Source organism: Haliotis asinina, chromosome 1, assembly GCF_037392515.1.
Source record: "Haliotis asinina isolate JCU_RB_2024 chromosome 1, JCU_Hal_asi_v2, whole genome shotgun sequence".
Lineage (NCBI taxonomy): Eukaryota > Metazoa > Mollusca > Gastropoda > Lepetellida > Haliotidae > Haliotis > Haliotis asinina.
The window spans coordinates 8,819,076-8,831,843 of record NC_090280.1 but is presented as its reverse complement, the minus strand read 5'-3'; the positions used below and the strand labels follow the sequence as shown (position 1 = coordinate 8,831,843).

The window sequence follows — 12,768 nt, the reverse complement described above, 5'->3', positions numbered from 1 at the left end:
AAAATAATCGGATTGTACCGCTTTGAGCGCTTAGAAAAAAAATAAACTTGTCAAAGTGCTTGTTAGTCCTACGTGAACATTTCAGGCATTCTTACGATTATGTATGTTCACGATACACAAAGTTTTTCATGATAGCTAGAGTTGATAAAGCCGAAATCTAGCATATCGATTGGTCAACGATCTAACCAATAGTCAATCTGTATCCAAGCTGTCTAGTGACCGAACGTACTCTTCAGCAATTTAGCCCACGCCCCATCACCTGTCATTTCCAATGTGACAGGTATCTCATGATACGATTGGTCATAGATAACAAATCAGGGACTATATTGAACAGTTAAGATACAAAACTTCCTATTCGGGAACTTTGATGACGCCCATCCCATGACCCTTTGTCTTATGTATGTGCAAGGAATAGCATTATACAATATGTATGCATGTATGTTCTTACATTTTCTGCGTTAAATCTAGATGAACCAAAGCGACAAACTGAATCTGTTATATGTAAGTCACAGACTAGCTTATTAGTACTTTCCTTTAAATATTCAGTATACACTTGCAATGTATCAGCAAAAACGCTTCTTTCATAGATTATTATGCATGTGCGTAAATTCGTCTTTACTGCCATTGACATAGATGTTTTGAACAATTTAATCTCTCACAATGATATGAGAGGGACATCATTTGGTTTAAGTATGTCTTACATACAATGAAACGGACTGGCAAACGTCGAGACATCAAATGCAGATGTTCAAGCTGTGATGTGTTTTTGTGTGTTGACTGTTTTGAGGCCTACCATAAAGACTTGTTCCAAGGACGATAACGCTTTATGCACTAGTTGTGTTGTACAAATGGTACCGTATACCATTCTTGTCAGTTGTTGGGCACAATGTGTGAAGCCCGCGCGATACTGCTGGAATATAGCTAAAATCGCTGTAAAAGTAAATTAAAACATTCTCTTCAATTGTTGCATTTCAGTCGTTATTCTTTTACATGTCCAAAATACTAAGAACATGTGTGTTCACCATCTGAGAACGAATACACTCATCATAGTGTCAGTCTACTCCCATACGTCTTATGTGTTTCTTTCATGCATCATTACAGTAACTGATGTTATGTTTACAATACACAAATTGTTGCATGATAGTTGATACAGCCGAAACACAACATAGCCATTGGTCAACGATAAAGTCAATAATCAATTTCTACCCTATCACTTTGAGTGTCCAAACGTGCTCTTCAGAAATTTAGGCCACGCCCCATCACCTTGCCCTTCCTATGTGACAGGTTCTCACGATACGATTGGTCAAAGTATCAGCCAATATAATGAGTAACTGAGATAAAATGCGTTACAGTCGGGATATTTTATCCCTTCACATGACGGGAAGCTTTGTTTAGCATCGAGTAATGATAAATGTATCATGCAGTATGTATGTGTATGAATGGTGATGTATGTTTGCAGCGTCAAGTTAAGATGAATAAAGTGCCAAACTATAAATCTCTATATGTTCCATGTTACTTATACACCTATTGATACTTTCCTTGAAATAGTCAGTAAGCACGAGCAATGTATTGGCAAAAAATCTAGACGATTATAATACAAGTCCGCCTCTTTTTAAACTCTATCATAAATAATATATTAGAATTCAGTCCATACGATGAGAGAGACAGGAGGAATGTGTATATATGTTCATCTCGTACGTACAAAGACCGCGTAGGTGTTGATAAAAATACAGCACACACTGGCAAAGGGGTATGAGAGACACAGGTAATAAATTACATGAAATGCTGTAATATATGTATTCACATCGGCCTCTTTCCCATTTACATCTTTACGACACAATTAAATAATCAGTACTTGTTTGTGAGACTAGACAGTTTCCTGTCATATCCGAGACCTGCCAGGGAAATCAGGCATGATTAGCACTAATTAGCCTCGTCGCAGCAATCAGGCACTCAGCGAGGGGTGCCAGGTGTTGGGCAGTGGAGCGGCTCCAGGGCTTAATGAGTTAAAAATCCATGAATTAAATGAGTACCAACTGTGCTAAAAAGATCCTTCATTGTTTTGACATTGAAATAGTTATCCCTTATGATGGAGAATTCAACACAGTCAAGCAGGATATGCTTGACCGTGGTTCTCTCATCACAAGGGATACAAAATGGAGGATCATCGCCTTTTAGTAAATAACTGTGGGTGTAACGCATAATGACCTCTTCAAATCTGGACTGACAGCCCAAGTGAGTGTAACCAATATAAGGTTTTATGGCATGTAACTTATTTATTTACACTTGGGTGTCCCACTTCTTTTTTCATCAGGTCACGAATGTAAGTTCTAATGCTAGCTTTGTAGTCACTGTATGTAATAAGAAGTGGTGTCACAGATTTGTTGAGTGCTGCCTTAGCAGCAAGATCGGCCATTGCATTCCCAGAAATACCTACATGGCTGGGTAACCAACAAAAGACGATGTCGCACTGGCCAGTTGCAAGATCATTATACAATTCAATTATGTCAATTACAAGTGGATGTTTACAAGACAAATTTTTAATAGCCTGAAGGCAAGAAAGAGAGTCAGAAAAAAATTATATACCGTACGTGATTAGGATGTCTTTGAATATATTGAAGAGCCGTTAATATTGCGTTTGCTTCTGCAGTGAAAATGGAGCTGTTATCAGGTAATCGAGAAGATATTGTTCTGGATCCAATGACAGTGGCACAAGCAGCTGTGCCACCATCTTTGGACCCATCTGTAAATAAGGATTTGTATGTACTATAATTATTTTTTAATTGCATAAACTCTTGTTTATATTGTAATTCGTTTGTGTCTGATTTTTTAACTTTGTTAATGTGAGGTCAACTTGTGGCCTCACTAATGGCCAAGGAGGAGAAGAAAGAAGACGAGAAGGCGCTATACTTTTCAGCTCAATGCCGGCAGCAGAAATGAATGGTTTAATTCTGTGCCCAAGAGGCGGAACAAGAGAAGGCTTTTTGTTGTATAAGTGCTCATAAAGAGGATCGAAAACACAGTTAAAAGCAGGGTCGGATTCGTTAGAGTATAGTTTTGTAATATATTGTAAAGCTAATTTAAACTTAAAAAAATTTAATTAAAACTGATTATCTTTTTTTCCTGCTGATCCTTAAATTTCTGAAAGGCTGGTAAATAATTGGACGAAGAGGAATGCTTACCTAACGTTTCACCAATCTTATTAGCAATGTCAGATTTATCTGTAAGAAGAGTATCACCCTCCTTGATATGGTGAACACAACATTTAGACCCTTTGCCTTTAATCCTCTGCACCATATTCCATACCTTTGAAAGAGGTGTTAGTGAGTTAATGTTAGAAACATAATTTTGCGTTTATTTCTTTTAAATGTGCGGCGAGCCTTGGCATTTGAAATCTTGAATTGATTTAAGTTATGGACTGTTGGATGTCGTCGGAAGTATCTTTCCGTCTTCTTCCTCGCCTTTCTAGCTTGCTTGCAGTCACAGTTAAACCATGGTTTGCGAATATGTGGAACCATAGAGGACTTGGGAATACAATCTTCAGCAATCATAGTCAGTTCATCAGAAAAAACTTGAATAGGATCAGAAACGTCCAGAAATATCTCGGGCTTTAATCTTTTATTACACAAGGTCTTGAATAAAGACCAGTCAGCTTTTTTTAAAGTTCCAACTGGATGAAGGTGGGGCATGACTGGGGTTTATGGCTGAGAGAATAGTAGGGAAATGGTCACTTCCACAAAGGTCATCGTGGACTGACCATTCAAATTCATTATATAAAGTAGGCTCCGCAACCGAGAGATCCAGAGAAGAGTAAGAGCCAGTTGCCGGGTGAAGATATGTTTGAGAACCATCACTGAAAATACACAACTCATTATTGGAAAAGAAATCCTCAAGTATCTTTCCTTTTGCATTTGTGGTGGTACTACCCCAAAGTGGGTTATGACCATTTAAATCGCCCATGATTATACATGGTTTTGGAAGCTGGTCATAAAGCATCTGAATATCACGTTGCTGTATGGAAGATGATGGTGGGATATAAAGTGAACACAGAGTAATTACAACATGTCGAGTCACGCGGACAGCCACAACTTGAAGATGGGTATCAAGTGAAATAGGACTATGAATCGTACCCCGACTCACCAAAATAGAAGAGCCTCCAGTGGCCCTATCACCACCTGGAGAATACCGATGATAACAGTCATAATTCTTTAAATCGAAGTTATCTGTGGATTTCAGATACGTCTCTTGTAAACACAGTGCAGATGGTCTGAAATCCTGAACCAAAAGTTCTAAATCTGTGAAGTTGTTTCGTAATCCTCTACAGTTCCACTGTAATATGTGCGAAGAAATCACCTTTTGGGGGCATTAATTGGGGATCGACCCCGCCCTTTCTTTGAGGGCGATAGGCTATGTGTCCTGTGCCGAATGTTATCAGACATCTTCAAGGGAGCCATATTTGTTAAACAACTGGATCTTGTTGTCAGATCCTTTAAATGGCCTGCCACTCTGCGACTTTTGGGACGATTCCGTCCTGGGTTTTGTTTTGTTTTTTACAACATGTTTTCCATTTGTTTCTGATGACGTTGACTGAGATGACTGAGATGACAGTACGTTTTGACAAGTTGTTTGGGAGGAGGTAGATTCGAGGATAACAACTGAATCGGAAGTGAACGGCATTCGTTGAGGAGACTGTGTTGTTGTCCATGTGTAAACTGTTTGACATCCAATATCTTTACATGAAATATGCCGACTAGCAGGGTACTGGGCAGACTGTGAAGTTGGTCGTGACACGGCTGCAGAATAGGAAATGCGTGTGGATTCTTCTTCATCTAGAACGATTTTCTTCGCATCTTGAAATGAGATATTCCGTTCATATTTGATTTTAAGTATTTTTGACTCACGCTTCCATGTTGGGCATTCCTTTGAAGACGACATATGATCACCGCCGCAGTTAACACATGAAGGATCGTTCGTACACACATTACTGTCTGCACAACTACCACCACAGCAATGGCAAGCAGCTGGTTTAGTACATGTGTTGGATCCATGGCCAAAACGTTGACACTTGTAGCATCTCAGTGGATTAGGAATGTAAATATCCACTTTGATACTACAATATCCTGCTTTAATCGAACTAGGAATTTTCGGAAGACCAAACGTGAAAAGATATGTGTTGGTCTTAAAGATTTCACCATGGCGTTTTGAAGAAAAGCGTTTCACAGCTACAACATGTTGGGTTTTCGTTCTTGCAAAATGTCATCCTCTGTCATGTCAGCAAGGAGATGACCATTATCACGCACTATCCCTTTGCAGCTGTTCAGGGACCGATGCGGGGAAACCACCACTGGAATATTTGCGAGGGTCTTGATGGAAAGAAGACTAACGGCTTGTTTGTGTCGTCTACATTTTATCAATAGACACCCACTACGCAACCTTCTAGCATCTTCAACATCGCCAGCGATTCCTTGAATTGCCTTTTCAACAGCAAAAGGATTTAGTTTCAATGGATTACCATCTACTGAAGTGATAACCAAAAATCTGGGCCAATTTTCATTAGTCACAGGAGGCGTTCGCAGTTCATCAGTATCATACAAATCATTAGATTCGTGTGAACGTTTTTTCATCGGGGGTTCCATGGTTGTAGTGATTTTGATTCATTCCCCTAGGTCCCCACCCACCACGGAGTGTCAACAAGGACGATGCCTTACGCCTGCGGATCTCCAACAGGCGACACCAGGGATACCAGGGGAGTATACTCAAGTAAAACCATCATAAAAATGGTTTACCAGATTGGCCCAAGAGCCACCGCCTTCTGGCATGGGACTCTAGGCAGGATAATATAACCAATAAGGTACGCAGTAGATATCAAAATTGCCAATACCGAATAATAAGTACAATGTGCAATAACCAATAAGGCATGCAGTAGATGTCAAAATTGCCAAAACCCAATGAAATGTGCAAAAATATTCACCATGCACAGGGCTTGGCGTGACCAGCCGATTGATAGAACCGGGCCAGTTCTACCACCCGTCTAGGTGAAGTCAGGGCCAAAGTGGTGTGTTAAGCAACAGGAACATGGTTTCAAAATCCCATTGCCCTCAACCACCAGGATCCCATCCTCCACCGACACGGGACACAACCCACGGCAAACAGGTTGCCCAATTCGGTCGCTCCTTGCGACCAGCAATGGGGTGCTATGGACCTAGTTGACCCGGGTCCACACGGGGGGTTTGAAGAGCTCTTAGCGTTACCCAGCAATCACCAAGAGGAGGTGGCTCTTCACGGGTGCCTCTGTGTTATGAGGCCAGGCTCGTTATTATTTACTCACAGTAACTGTCCTGTTAATCAAAGCTAGCATAGTGTCAATTTATAAAAGGGTGTCTATTTTGCGTACATGTTTTAGTTGTTTTACCTACTTTCAAAAAAAAGGATCTGTAGAACTGGATATTTAGGTAACCCTTAAACGACATTCAGTTTGCGGTTTTAAGGTCAGACCCTTTCTGAAGTGAATTACATATTACAGATTGTTTCATTGTCGCGTGGTCGATCATAGCGCAGTGATGCGTCTCAATAACCATGTCAGGGATCATGCTTCCCCTTTTCGAGAGAACCGAATGGTACAATAGTGATGACAATGCGACACCAAAGCTTTAAGAAAAGGACCGTTGTCAGGATTTCTTTAAGTAACCTATGTAGTCAAAAGAGCAGTTCCCCGCCAACATATATTCTTGTTCGGACGCCTATTATTTGGTATAAGTTTTTACTGAATTTGAAATGAACTCAAACACACGAATTCGAATTGACTGACGTTTGGTTTAATGCATCTATCTATGTACACGTTAAATCCTCAGCAACATATGTTCTTGTCTTGAAAGACGATCAACCCTACTCATTCGTTAAACTGTCTTACGTACTCGATACTACCCGAAATGTCCTGACTGATGACGGCACATGTGCCAATAACTGACGTGTCTGTTCCAAACTAGAATCGAAATTCGCGTTCATTTAACACAAATGCTGTTTGCCTCTGGTGTCAAAAGACACAAATGAACACGCGAAGGCTGTAGCAATGGGTTTGCTAAGTACATGTTTCAATACGTTTGTGAATGGTCAGTTCATATACTTCAGTGAGAAATGTCAATGAAACATTTATTAAATTTGTTTACTCTACTTTCATTTATTCAAACTATGTTATCATTTCTAAAGTTTGAATGCTTCAGAGACGCCAACGTGTAGCATCACCAGTAAGCAGAACACTAACTCACTTGTCCAGTACCAGGATGTGTCCCTTACGGTGGACGTACGAGACTACTACTGCTCCACCGTCCACAACATATCCCTCCTGACCGGAAATGTGACAACCCTGCTGACGGAAGCTGACTCTGTACCAAGTGTCACGGACAACACCTCACCAGTAACACTAAATGTGACGGACTCCCATCTGGGCAAAGTAGGACTGCTGTTTAGATGTGACAGCAGTCAGTGGAGTAAAGAGTGTGCTGGGGTGACTAAATTCGGTTAGTCTTAACGCATCCAAATGAAACATATAACCAAGTGTATAAGCAGGTGTTGATCTAGCTTCTAAATATAGGAAAATAATGTAGTAACCATCAAACGTTTTGACTTACTATCCTCTCACTTCAGTAAACTGTTCTAAACTAGATTTTTGAAATACATTCTATTCTGTTTATAAGTACTGTTTAGTTGTCGGTCAAGAATTTACTGTTTGTGAACTCTCACTCTTGAACGCAGTTTATCTCCCGTCTGTCCGATATACCCCTCGCCGCATCCAGTGCACTTTATGACATATAGGAGATTCTGAGGTGCACCTGTCATATTTTCATGTACTTCGAAGATTTGATCAGTTTTGAACTGGTATACATTTCCCTCTATTAGATATTGGCGTGTATCACAATGTGATCTCTCGCATTTTGTTACAGATTATGTTTTTTAACAAGGCTTTTACAAAGTTTGCCATCTTCAAAATTTGCTTGGTAATCTTTCCATGACCATTGCTTTTAATCAACTTGCCCTCTGATAGTTTATCTTTTAAAATGTCGATTTTTGTAGGGGCAGGCGAGGTTCACAAACGTTAGTTAATAGTTAAGGATTTCGAGGGTTTAAGGTGTATACAATTGGAAGGACAATTCATGATTCCTTAATGTTTAGCAGTTCACTTCTGTTCAGTTGTTTTGCTTTAGCAAGAGAATAGTTAACTACTTGTCTCGTTGTTTCTGTGTTAAATAAAACTTTTAATTCATTTAGCCTGAAGTCTACACGGTCTGGATTTGAAACTGCTGCATTTTCTTCGCGCTAAAGAGTAAAGAACACTGTCTGTTGTGTGACGTGGGTGACATCAATTGTAGTCTAGATAGTAGTAGTCTATTTTGAATCTGATACTATATAATGTATATCCTTTTACAATGTTGTTTGATATTGAACCGTGCACATCAAGGAAAGGAAAATGTTTACTGTTTATCTCTCTCGTAAAAGACAAACTTGGGTGTAAATTTTGTAGCATGTTGGAAATCAAATTCCAAATCACTTTCACTTCGTTTCCAGAGAATAAAACAGCAGTCATCTAAGAATCTCTTCATTGATGTTAAAATTAAATAGTTCGCCAAACGTCTCTTCTATTTTAGAATATAGTTCCTCTAAGTATCCTAGAACAAAGGTTGCATAGGTAGGAGCCATATTTGTGCAGTACCATTAACTTGTTTATAATGGGAACCATCCAAACGAAAAGTGCTATTGCTCAGGATGAGCTTTATTCTTTCGGTAATGAATTGCTTAGGTATTCGATCTGGAATCACAGACAGACCTTTTTGTAGCCAGTAGCTCATAGCTTATATTCCTAGATCATGTGGACTATTGGTGTAGAGATTAACAACAAAACGTACCAAGTTTGTACCCCCCTCTACTGATTTGGGGAGACTATTGAGGAAATCAGTATTACCCTGTAAATGGGTTTTGACGTGTTGGGTGAAAAAAGAAACGCACGGGTAATTTTTCAACCCACTTTAATCCCAGTCAGACTATAAAAATATTATGACACCAAATTATATTGAATACTAGTACATGTTTAAATGATTAATCAGTCACCAAAACATATCACCTGGTAAAAACAGTAATCATAAACACGTAGGTTGACAGATTTGGATGGGGAAGTGCAACGGTGTGGGCGAAAACATTTCTTAAAATCGAAAGAACTGACTAAATGCTTATAGAGGGTAATCTTACCGCCATTCATTAAAGAGGTAAAATCTTTCCCGTTTACGAACAGATACAAAATTTTCAGCAGGATAACGGCACACCTCATACAGTACGCATCACAATGAACTTCTTCACCAGCCAAAATATAACCGTGCTTCCATGGCTCTCTGTATCACCAGATTTTAAACCACTTGAACACCTTTGGAATTATCTTGATCGACGGCTTTAACGACATCAGACGCTTCACAAACTACGGCAAGCATTGTAGGATGTAGGCACTGACATTAAAGCCGGTTCCGGTGCAGCGCTGGGGTTGTCGTGACATAAACGTACCTTCATTTGGTGCAGCTTCCCATTGACCCTCATCATACAAAGCTTGATATCTGTGAGGGGTTTATTTACTGTGCTATTGTCATTCAAAATACAGATATTTTGTTCCCAGATGAACCTCTGGGAGAGGTTTTTGAGAGAGTGTATATCTTCAAAATTGCTTAACCTACGTGTTGGACATTGTGGCCCCGCAATAATAGGTCGTAATTTTAAATCATTCGCAGATTGGGTGATAGACTTTTACTGAACTTAATAACCGCCCTTTTGTGAATTTGAGGAAGTCTGTAGAAGATACTTTCATTTTATTCGAAATTAATCAAGTGATCTTTTTTTTTACTGGAATAGGAGTCAAGTATATATATTTTTTAAGATTGAAGATTACTGTTTTCCGAGCTTTCTGGAAGCTTAATATATACCATGTGTAAGAATGTCTAGTGACAGCTGCAGATAATAGTTGGTGTCCATGAAAACTGTCACAGGCTCCGTCTTTATCGGATTTTTTATTCACAATGAATTCATTTTGGAGAACGAGTTTAAGGCGTTCTGTTTTTACCCGAAATGTTAGATCTACCTTTATAAGAATGTTCTGTGAAAGGCAATTCCTTATATTGCTCAAGGACTTTATCAGGGGCTTTATTTGTACCAGCTTTAGGTGTGAAGTTACTTTTGTTTTTAGCGAGCGTCACATCTTCAGTACCTATGTCATATTCAAAATGGTCTCTATATATATACATATATGTTGTGTTTTGGTACACACACGCACGCACGCACGCACGCACGCACGCATACACACGCATGCATACATATATACATCTTGAATCTTTCATTTTATGAGTAGTAAATATCCATAAATATATGATTTTATGTTTACATCCTTATAGCAACATGTACTGAACGTCAGTATTATACTATCGTGGCTTCTTAGTTTAGCCATTTCATTTAACAGCCCCAAAGAGACCGGAATGTATCATCACCAGTGACAACGACACAGAGGTTCTAACCCTGCACGAGGAAGTGACATTGACCGTGGATGTTACTGCGTATTACGATATCCGGGGCTCCTACTGTTCTGTAGATTCAAACTTCACACTGCAGACAGGTGACGTCTCGCAATTACTACATGCTGGTGACCGGGGTCTTTCACCAATAACATTCAATGTGACTGAAACACACTTGGGTGGGGTAAGGCTGCTATTCAACTGTCAAGTGCAGCACTGGAATCTCTGCTGCGGCGTTGTGACCCGACTCAACAACAGTGAGTAATGTGTGTTTCTTGAGTGAGAGATCCTAAAACCACAAGCATATGTCCCGTGCCAAAACACAATAATGCTTATATAGTAACGATATCATGCCACGGGTTACCACTATCCTGTCACTATTTGGTTTCTTCGTAATTGTATTCCATGTGAAGGGTATCCTTACATCATGCCCAGAATCTAAATACTGAGTTTGCCATTCATGAATAATAAACTGGAGCTATCGATAGAGCAACCTCTTGTATAAATGTAATTCCGTAAAAAATAATTACGTAAATTTATTGTTTATCCAATAAACACTACTGTGTAAGTGTATTGGCATATTGTGAGTGGGCGAGTCTGAGCTTTACGTCGCGTGTAGCGATATCACGGCGGAGGGCACCGGAGATGGGCTTCACACATTGTGTCCATTGTGCGTTATGAACGTAATTGCATGATATTGAAAAATAATTTATTTATTCAAACCTACATGTCAATATTACCTTTGTGTGAATGATATAAACTATTTTCAATACCAAACGATGATTTTTACCTTGCACATACCAGAAGTATTGTAGGCTCAGAACTGTACGATGCCCACGTGCTATAACTGTACTCATTGTGCATGAGTAACACAGCAATCTGATTCAACTTATCCTCGCAACCCTTGGACACGACGCTGCGTGTATTAATTCGAAAATCGTATTTCCATGGCGTGACTTTACTTACAACAATTCACTGTCACGTTTCATATCAGTCCTTGCCAATTTCCAAAACAATTCATATTTATTACGTTGCCCTCATCACAATTTCTTGCTTTCTTTCGATCGACTACACGGTCGCGTGTCCCAATTTCTGCATATGGCGGCAGCGGGTGGTTGTCGGGTGACGGCTGAGTGTAGTAGATGTTTATATTCCTTAACATTGCCACGGGTTGCTCTCGTCGTGTTGATCATATTTTGATGTGATGTGAACCACAACCTCTTCCACATTTCATTTCATATCACTTTTGGGTCTAATTGAAATCATATATCATGCTCTTACTTAAACTTCCCCTATGTTACAGAAAGAAAACCAGTGGACCAAGTAGCGACATCCTCAGTGCTAATCATTTCTGCTTCTGTAGTTGGCAGTCTGGTTCTAATCGTCGTCGTCGCCATCGTCATCGTGTTTGTCGTGAAGAGAAAGGTAAATCGAATTAAACAACGCTCGTCAGTTCAATCTTGTTCGCCTCCATACATAACTGTGGGGCAACCCACATGTGCTGCTTATGCTGTCGTGGAAGTGAATAACTCTATACGACCACCATCTGGTCCAGGTCGATCCCACAAGGTAGATGTGATCGATGCAGGTTATGCTAGTGTCGCAGATGTCGTCACTAACGGTGAACACACATTGTACAGAAGATTGTCCCAGAAGATGATCAAGCATGTGTTAATGAACTGTATGCCTCTGAAAACAAGCTGGAGTATACGACAACAAAGAGTGATACTACATCAGTATGATAAGTCATCATTTTATTGGATCAACAGTATGATTTGTTCTGTTTCAAGTTTCGGAATTCAAATAAATTTCACTCTAGTTCATCTTTTTGCTACTGAATTGACGGGCGGTGAGATAGCCTAGTGGTTACAAGTTTTTTCGTCACGCTGAAGACCAGGGTTCGATTCCCCAAAATCTGAGAAGCCCATTTCTGGTGTAGCCCGCCGTGATATTGCTGGAATATTGCGAGGTTAGATAGGGACATGTTTTCATTACTCTGTAGGTATAGTCATGGAATGAAAAGCCACACCGTGTAAGATTGTATGTACAGTGAAATACGTTGGGAATTCCTTATGAAGTAAATAATGTCAGTTATTCTGGTTACCAATACTTGGCCATATACATGGGTCAGATTGTTTCTTCATTGTACAGGTGTACATATGTAGGTGTAGATATATGTCATGTGTTGTCAGTATAGACTACACACTAACCAGAGACCCCAATGCTG

At 39.7% G+C, this 12,768-nt stretch overlaps 1 pseudogene; it reads left to right on the top strand.

The window, feature by feature from the left end:
• The first annotated feature begins 4,062 nt into the window (after positions 1 to 4,062).
• On the top strand, positions 4,063 to 12,283 carry LOC137288190 (uncharacterized; annotated as a pseudogene).
• The last annotated feature ends 485 nt before the right edge of the window (positions 12,284 to 12,768 follow it).